Here is a 10,156-nt window from a genome sequence, read left to right on the forward strand (position 1 = left end):
AATGATTTTAATTTGATGTGAACTTCAAGGGTAAGAATATAAGAACCCATAAATAAAAAAGAGCAATCTAAAAAAGAAAAACAAGGCATCAAAGTTATTAGAACGAAGATTCTAACACAATAATTATAAGGAATCATGAATTGAAAGTATAAGGAAGAATGCCACAAAATAGTTAATCTTTGATAAGTTCAATATAGTTCAACGAAGAACTAATATATATGAGTAATTCTCACACAAGCAAACAAAAGTTACGAAAAAAATCAATAATAATCCAATCAAAAGTTACGGCATCTCATCATCAGTGTTGTCACTCTTGATCTCAATATTATTGTGATTCTTTAAAATTATAGCTTTCTTATTTGGACATTAAGAAGCTATGTGTCTAAATCTCAAATCTCATATACCTAAAATACTTTATATCTCATTTACAAGTCATTCGAGCATCAGATTTACCTTTAGAATTAGCAGTGATTTCTTTCTTTGCTTTAGAATGTTCGATTTTAGCACCCATAATTGACTTGGTTTAGGCAACCCTATCTTTCTTATAATTCAGTCTCCATGATTAAAAACCTAAATTAACAACTTGTTATGTATCTTCCTTTCTCTTAAGTTGCCTTTCCAACTTCGTAGCTATATGGACTACATCTTTTAACTCTATATAATGTTGCGACTCAACTATATTTGTTATATCACGGTTTAAACCATTTAGAAACCTAGCCACAGTTTCTTCTCTATCATGTACTATATTAGCTCGAATCATAACAATTTTTATCTCTTTATGATAATCTTCAACACTCTTAAATCCTTGAGTTAAACTTTGCAATCTGTGATATAATTCTTGGTAGTAGTGTTCTAGAACATATCTCTTTGATTGCTTTCATCTATTCTCAAGTATTAACAAGTCTCTCGTGATTTCTTATCTTACTCAAAACAAGTTGATTCTACCATATTATAACATAATTAGTAAATTTAATTACAATGAGTTTTTACCTTTTTCTCATCTAAATAGTAATGACAATCAAATATCATCTCAACCTTCTTTTTTCCATTTTAAATAAGCCTTGAGATCATTTCTACTCTGAAATGCTAGAATTTTAAAATTGATAATCCCAAGTTTCTATCCAAATAATCACGGTAACCAAGATCTCTACCTGCACCTTTATAGTCGAATTGATCATCTTGTTGAAAACCTTTATCTCTTCGGTTTCTAGGGTTCCAAAATCTACCCCTTGACCAATTGATGCATGGTCAACATCTTTAGATTTTCCCTTTTCATTCTCGCCAACAAGCTCATTTATAAGTGATATAGCTTGTTTTTCTAGCCTTCTAGCGTTGAGATCCCTACGATTTGACCTATCTCGCATATTACCAATCACGAACTCATACCTCTCTAGCTTGTCAAAAACCTCTCCAAACCTCAACTTTGTCCTCTTAAATTGTTATAGCTTAGCTCGAATCATAAAAATTTGATTATCCCTCTCTTTTAGTGGTGATGTATCGCATTTGAAAGTTATCATCGAAATCTAAAAATCACATTGATAGCAAGAAAATATATCGTCACTCACTCTCTCACTTGTTTGCATTTAAATAGATGTCACTCCATATGTGTTTTACTCAAACATAGCTTTTCATAATAATATGCTTATATTTTTGTTTCTTTACCTCTCGTGCTATCCTTGTTAGTTCTTTAAGAAACTAATCCTAAACAAATAAAGAGAGTAAGTTGTAATATCAACCTTAGATTGTTTGGAATCAAAGAATCAAGAAAAAAAATGGCAATAAAATGAGTTATGAATACAAAAATAATAACACAAATAAAATAATAGCAAAAACAATGCGAACACAAAAATTAATATGAAAGTAAAAATAATTAAGAATTACTAATTTTGAATAAGATGTAATTTAGAAACTCTAAGAAACCTAAAACTATCTATAGACTACTAATTTAGCCAAAAATAATAGTAGCAAAACAAAGAAATTTTGGGTGACGCAAACTGACACCAAAGAAACTAATTTTGGAATTTAGAATTACCCAAACTTATATGTGTTTAAATAACCCCAAAATCAATTATCAAAACTTAGATACCCATTACCCCCTAAGAAATATCAAATTGTGGTGTATTTCCTTAAGTCCTGAATTCAAACTTTTGTAACTTTCGATTTGCAGCAAATTCCATAAGGTGCAATTTAAAAAAAATTGTATTAAGCCACAACAATAAGATGTAAGAAAACAATAAAAACTAATATTGAAAACTTATATATATATATATACTCTTATTCTAATCAACTGATGCAAAATCGAAATGTAAAAACCCTAGAATCCGCACGCAAGAAATAACAACACAAGAAAACTGAAATCAAATTTAAAGATAGCAATAACTCGACACAATTATTACTTGAATCAAGGCATCGAAGATATTGGAATGAATGCCACAACCCAAAAAATTTAAGGAATCGTGAATTGAAAGTATAAAAAAAAATACCACAAAGACAAATGATCTTTAATAAGTTCATGATAGTTCAATGAAGAATCAATATATATGAGTAATCTTCACATAAGCAAACAAAAGTCATGAAAAAAATCAATAATAATCTAATTTGAATAGCAATCCTTAAAAAAAATATTTATAGTGTCAAAATAAACTTAACCCTAATGGACTAATAAAATGACATTAAGACCTAATTAAAATAACCCATAAGTTTATAAAATAAGTAAACAATCAAAACTAATTACATTAACCAAGTTGTCACAAATATACTTGTTAGACATTAACTGTTGTAACTCTTTATAAAAATATGTTGAATAGTTGACTATGATTATTTGTATAATAAATAAGTAGCTGACTATATATCCTTGTCAAATTCATAAGCTATTGACTTTATGTTTACTTGTAAATTATGAAAATTTCGCCTTGTAAGTTAATTAATAAAACTCCTAAACTACTAACCATAATATCTCATGCTAATTAGAGATCTGTCACCTATAAAATCCCATGCTAACTTGGAATCTTTTCCTTTATAGGAAATCTACAACATATAAGGAAATATAATCTTAAACCAACTTAAAAAATAATGTAATTCTTGTAAAAAAAAGATTTTGGTTTTTATTACAAGGCATTCCTTTGCTATGAAATTTTAATCCTACATAAAACAAGGCCTCTAAAATATCTTGGTAAAATTTCATCTCAAAATAATGATTGGATTGAAAGTTATGCATAAAACTGTATATTAGGAAGATTATGGCCAAAATTACCTCTTTAACCCTCTTGGCCATTGACCTTGTAATTGGCTTAATAGACAACTTTAATGGATCCTTTCATGATGTTTATTTTCTCTCATTATCATTCATGAAAAATAGTATGTGACCGACTCTTTCATATTTATTCTAAGCAATTTAGATTCCATTTGAAGTGCTTGAAGTTGCTAGCTCTTCGCTATTGTTATTTTTTGATACTTTTTTTTTCTCCATAAAATCCTAAATATCCTTACCAGTTTTCTTACAAAGAGTGGTTTTCAAGATTAATAAATCAAACTATTAGAAAATATAAATTTTTGACTTGCAATCTTTTAATTGTTATCCTTATATTTCTAGTTTTTGCAAATTTATTATTGTTAAGCCAGATAATGGTTCAATTATTCCTTAAAAAAGTAATTTGTTATTAATCCTTAAACATTAAAAAAAAATCTTCATTAATATGCTTTAACAATCATAATGACCATAAAAACATATAATGGCTAGTTGAAAAAAGTTATCGAAAGTTATGATTGAAGACTCTTTTCTATCTCTATTAGAGGTTAATTTATGTTGTGTTTTGGAGGTTATTTTTCTGTTTTATAAGGTCCTAATTGTTTTTGTAATTTTATTGATTTTGATCTCTATTTTTTGTCATTAAAGTACATTAAAATTCTTATGTTTTGGAGTTTTTGCTACTGCGTTTTGAGTTTTGTTCATTAGTGCCACTACTGGAAAAAACTTGTTGGTTTTTGTTGTTGTTATGTTGTGTTGATATGAAGAAGTTTTTGCTATTACAAAAGGCTATCATTATTTTTATAAAGGAGTTTATGTTGCTATTTTTGTGTCTATATGAAATAGTTGTTGTTACATAGACTATTGTTATATCATGTTTTTCTTAATTTTTTAGTCTTTTGATCAAACTAAACTCTAATACTAATTTTTTAAATCTCTATATCAATTTTTAGGTGATCTTGAGTCTAAACAATTGGTATAACAAAGATCAACATATGAATTAGGAAACCAAAGTAACAAAGTTATTATTAATGTATGAGTTCATATTAACCATGTGAACAAAATTTTTATTTCTTGTACAAAGATGTTTTATGGTCAATCTCTGAGGTTAACATTCCTAGGTAATTGGGGTGTACTAGTTCATGTGTCATATGATTTTAGAAGACAAATAATAAATAGGCTCTTTTCCTGTCTAACCTAGAAGTGTTCTCAAATGGTTCCACTGATGTTAGGCTATTTGAGTTTGAGTTTGATATGCAAATGAGTAAATTTTTTAATAAAGTTTAATGTCAACCTACTAGCTAAATTTGAGCCTAAATGTTTATGTCTTCAATGCATGGGAAAATAATCTTATCATATGTAGTTTCCAAGTTCAGAATGTGATATTTTCACATTGTCCAACCATGCATGCAATGGAATTTTCTACAAAAAGTTATGATTATTTTAGTTTTTATGTTTATGTTTGTGTTTCTAGGAAGTAAAAAACATGTGCTAGTTAATATTTTTCTAGTTTTATATCAAACTCATTTATTTGGATCTTAATATTATTATCTTAGGAGCTGTTTAGGAACGCGGTTGAAATCACGTTCCCTCAAAATTTAAAAAAACAAATTTGCTATTTTTTTATATTTTCAGATCGTTTTGATGTGCTGATCTCAAAAATTATTTTTTAAAAAAATAAACATCATTTTGATGCATTTCTAAGCGAAAAGCACTTTAAACCGCAACCGCTACCACAATCCCAAACAATCTTAGTGTTCCTCTAGACTTAAAGGGTTGTATCAAGTATATATTTTTTTATTCAAACTATGTACCCGAGATCTTTTGGCTAATTTTGAATTGAAATCTTTGATTTGACCTTTTAGGAACCATCAAATTCTATGTCTTCTTTGTGAGTGGTAAACTTATTCCCTTAACTTTGTATCTCTAAAGTGGTGATTTCATCTGTAAGTTTAGAGTTGTGAGTTATTCACATCTGTATCTTTTTGGTTTTGCACCTTAGATTGGTAAACAGAAACTATCATTTGTGTGAGTAACGTATTTCTTTTTAATTTCATATCATCTTGGTATCACCACCCTATAAAAAAACAATATATAAACTCCTCAAATCTCATCAAGTTAATTACATTTTTTGCTTGGGTTGAAATTAAAGATTGAGACTAAATTAAGAGTGAGTATTAAGATTAAAGATTAAAATGAGGTTTTCTTTAAAGTATATGCAATGTACATAACATGCAAAGTATATTAATGAATTTACCACGAATGCAGATCTAACCCAATGGTTGGAAGGGTTTTCATTAATGGACTAAAGGATAGCCAAGTTTATTGTACTATGTTCCTAAAATGGCAGGTAAATATCATAAAAAATCATTAAATCAATATAAAAAAAATAATGTTTATATTTTACAGGGGAAAATGACCAATAATCTTACTTGGACAAGAATAATATTTAACAAGATTTATAGAAAAAAAATATTTTATTTATTTATCAAAGATAAATATAGATGGAATCCATGCATGTCCAATGTAGGTTAATAATTAATCTGGAATATGAATTATTCTTTAAGAGTATTGTTAGTTAATTTCGCTTATAAAGCCATGTAATGTTATATATACAAACAATTAATAAATTTTTTTAAAAAATAAGGGAAAATGGGTGGAAATGAATCAAATTAAAGGTGGGGAAGGGAGCTTGTATTATCAATGTGAAATCTTAAGCCCTAAGAATAATTACAAAATAAACAAATACTAATATTTGGAGAACACAAACTTTTACTATATGAAGCTTATCATATTAATTGCATAAATACAATAATAAAATTAAATGATTATTAATTTATTTAGTTTTCTTTAATTGGTTAAGAAGATTACTTTTTTTTAATTTTTAATTATTTAGAAGTTTAATTGTCTTGCTACGCTGTATTTAGCCCAAAAAAACTTAAAGTCCTAGGCTTGGAGAAGGGCTAGGCATGCATGAGTTTTCCTTCCAGCATGCAAAACATGCACTCCTCAAAATAATCATCCCATGCATGTTTTTACGTACACCGAACATAAAACATGGCATAATTTTCAAGGAAAGGGAAAAAAGAAAGAAAAAGATGCTAAAGTCACATCCAAGTTTTAATAATGACATCTCTAGTACTATATATATATATATATATATATCAAACCAATTAATATTAGCTTTTTATGACAGACTCAAATAGTCAGTCTTTTCTAGCCATTTAAGTCGGCCCAAATAATTGGAATTTCATCCTAACATCGACACTCAACGATACCTAACACTCAATCTATCCAATCCTACCCTGGGACATATCTCTATGCATTATTTTAGGATTATAGGAGTCAACACAAACTTTTCTTACATATAATATTAATTTTTTTATACAGAGCAAATATAATCTTCTACATTAGGGGCACTAATCATTACCAACATTTCTACCAATGATGACAAGGCATAAAAAATATGACATGACACAATAATCAATGCCTACCATAGCTAGCCAATGCCCTTTTCCTATACAAAAAAACATTTGATAGCATTAACAAGCATCATTTTCTCTTTTGATAGATTTTCAGCTCCATAACCTATGGTGAGCACCAACATCTCCACCAATGACATCTCATTCTTCATGAAAAAAGTTAAAGGACTAGGTTTATAAATCCATTCAGTCACATGTAAGCAAGCTGGAGCCAATTCTCCATACAATCTCACCATACAAAGCCAACCATTCTCATAGCCATAGATATACTAAGCCATTAAAAGCCAAAGCTACTTCATTGAAAGCCAAGAATTTACAAGCCATTGTAAGCCAATACAAACTCTACATCATACAATCACGTACATTTTAAAATTACACATTTTTTCATCTTTATTATTTTTTTTTATATTATTTCTCTACTATATTTTGTTGACTTAAACATTAGGAAATCCCTTATTTTTTAAAAGACTTGTTTTTAGGCAAACATCTAGCCACCAGATAAAGCTTAGGTACAATCCATCAACTAAAGACTAGCCTAGTTATATTAAATTCCAAAATGCAACTATACTTTCAAACTTTGATTTTAAAAATGAATTTATCAAAGGTGAAACTAATTCTCTTCCAGATTTTTTCTCTAGAAAATTTTCACGATTCAAGATGACCACACCAATCAAGAAAATTAAAACATTATATGTCACAACCCTTGTAAGATTAGTTCACTCAACCATAAGTCTATTAATTTAACCCAAGTCAGGCCTCCCTTCGTGAGACCAACTTTTACCTGAACTAACTAGTTTTCAATCTTGTTAAATTCCTATAGTCCTACTACCTTACCTTTAAACTTTTCTCAAGCTTTGCAAACCCCCATCACAAAGAGCCATTTCAAACACTCCATTAAAATCTTCTTAAAAGATACTCATTAACCCATATAAATCGAGAAAGTGGCATATGTATATATGTCCAATAGAAAACAAATTTTATAATGAATATCCTAATAAAATCATCCCTCGTATTTTACTTTTCAATTCCAGTTTGCCCTAGAAAATTTGCAAAAGACTAGACAATTTTATGAATTCATCTTGATTGACACTAACTTGGTCAAGATAACTCATAATCATGATACATATAAATTTTCTAGAATTGCATATTCAAAAACAAATATTTTATAGGTTTTAACCTATCAAGATTGGAACCAAAATCCTTATACCTAAAAGAGATTTTCTCAAAACTTTCAACTCTTAAATTTAGTTATCTTTACTATTAACAAGCATGATTCAGTACTCTTTACCTAAAAAATTATTATCATAGTTGATTTATTCATTTTGATAAAAGTTGTCCAAAGCATTTTCCATCATAGTTTTCAAATAAATACTGGCAATACTTTTCTCCAACATATGAAATTCTACCTCAAAAGATTTTAGAAGCTTTGAATTTATTTGCATCAAAGAAACTTTCAAAATATGTTCATGTATCCTTACACTTTGTCTCCATCTTTGAAGTCTTTTGGATTTTATGCTAGAAATTCATAATAATACATAATGTAGATGAATAAGTTGGTTGCTTCCCAAATCTCATAAGAGATAAAATAGTGGCTCAAATTCAATATATATAAACTAAGCTTGCTCTCAAGCAGTTCAATTATGGCTATAGTCTTCCCAAGACCAACCTGTATCATTATCCTCATCTTTTGTCTAATATATATTTTTAACATCAAAAAGTAAAATTCAAGTTGACCTTGCAACTTTTAGTTCTAAATCTGAATACAAAAATAAACTTCAAGAAACCCTGTCATAGATTTCAAGTTTCTTTGATGAAGAAGAAAATTCTACCCTAGCCAATGAAGATCCAAATTATAATCCTAAAATATAAGGTAACTGTATAACCTTCAGACTCATTAGATAGTTCATTAATTCAAATTCCTCTTGGACATTACCCATGATGTCAACATCCATCTGGACAAACCGATAAAACTTCAACAATAATTTCAAGATTCTTATTCTCAGAAGACAACACTACTTATCATATGGAAGATAATCATCAACATCAACGTTCATGTGTAGCAATTCCTTTCTACTTGGCAGAAAAAATGTCTCAGTCAACAAATATCATCCATGATGATTTCAGAATTCAAGCAAGTTTTAATCATGTTTCAAGTCTATGTGCTCGACTATATATATATGTAATGTAATATTATAAAGTGTGTGTGTTTCTTAGAGTTGATTTCAGCTTAAACCTTAAAAAATGACCATTTTTATAATGGTCTTAATCATAATATAATATGTTTCTCTTCTCAATAAAAGGTTTATATCTTTATATTTTGTTTCTAAATAATAATAATAATAACAATTATTTTAGCTATATTATTTTCAAAATTCTATCCAGTTTCTAATGGTATCAAAGCCTAGTTAGTTGTGACTAGTAAGAAAAATTGATCAAAGTGTACCTAGTAGTGTTGGTAATTCAGTAAATCCACTGGTCAACCTTGTTAGTCGTTATCATGCTAGTTCCAATGGTGTTCTCATTAAGTGTTAATGAAGTTTATTAATGTATACAGAACACCTAATAATAATAATAATAATAATAATAATAATAATGCTAACAACAACAATAGTAATAATTATAATACTATTACCAATAGTAATAGTAGTAGTAATGATAATTTATCCTTTAACATTAGATTTTTGGGGGATTAAGTTTCACTATTTTCTTATATATAGTACTTTTAACCTAATGACCCGAGTTATGAGTTTGAAAAGTTGATGTGACCTACTGTTCTCTTTATTTATTTTTTCTGATTTCATTGTTCAACATTTTTTCTTGAAATAAAATAGGCTTTATGGTTTTCTTCAAATTTTTTTATCAGGTTAACCTGATCTCATAATCCAGGCCATGAGTTTTACAGGTTAATACGAGTAGACTTGCCCTTGATTATCCAGTTTACATTTCTATCATACTATCTTGAATTGACTCAATCTTTTTATTCAATTTCATATTTCTAGTGGTTTTTTTTTCTAGGTTATTATGATATGTTTTTTTAATATTATTTGTTTGTTATCTTTGTCATTTATTTATCATTTAATTAAAGTAAAACAAACTTATTAAACCCTGTAAGGTCTGTAACTCAAGTTGTTTATTTTTCTTATTTTTTTGAAACCTGCTTACAGTACCTAGACATTGTTTTTTACGTAAAGAAAAATACAGACTCGCATTGTAGCGCGGGCCCATATCTAATACCCACAAAAAATAGATATGATTTCAATAGATTTCTAAAATGATTAAGAATAATTATTTCATCAATTTCTTATGATCAACTCTTAAGGTTACTATCTATTTTTTTTATATATTAAATTTCTTTGAATATATTTAACATATAAAAGATGTGTTTTTAAAATCATTCAAGAAAGTATCTAGTTTAAATTAGCATTAA

This window comes from Populus nigra, chromosome 16, assembly GCF_951802175.1.
Source record: "Populus nigra chromosome 16, ddPopNigr1.1, whole genome shotgun sequence".
NCBI classification, from domain to species: Eukaryota; Viridiplantae; Streptophyta; class Magnoliopsida; order Malpighiales; family Salicaceae; genus Populus; species Populus nigra.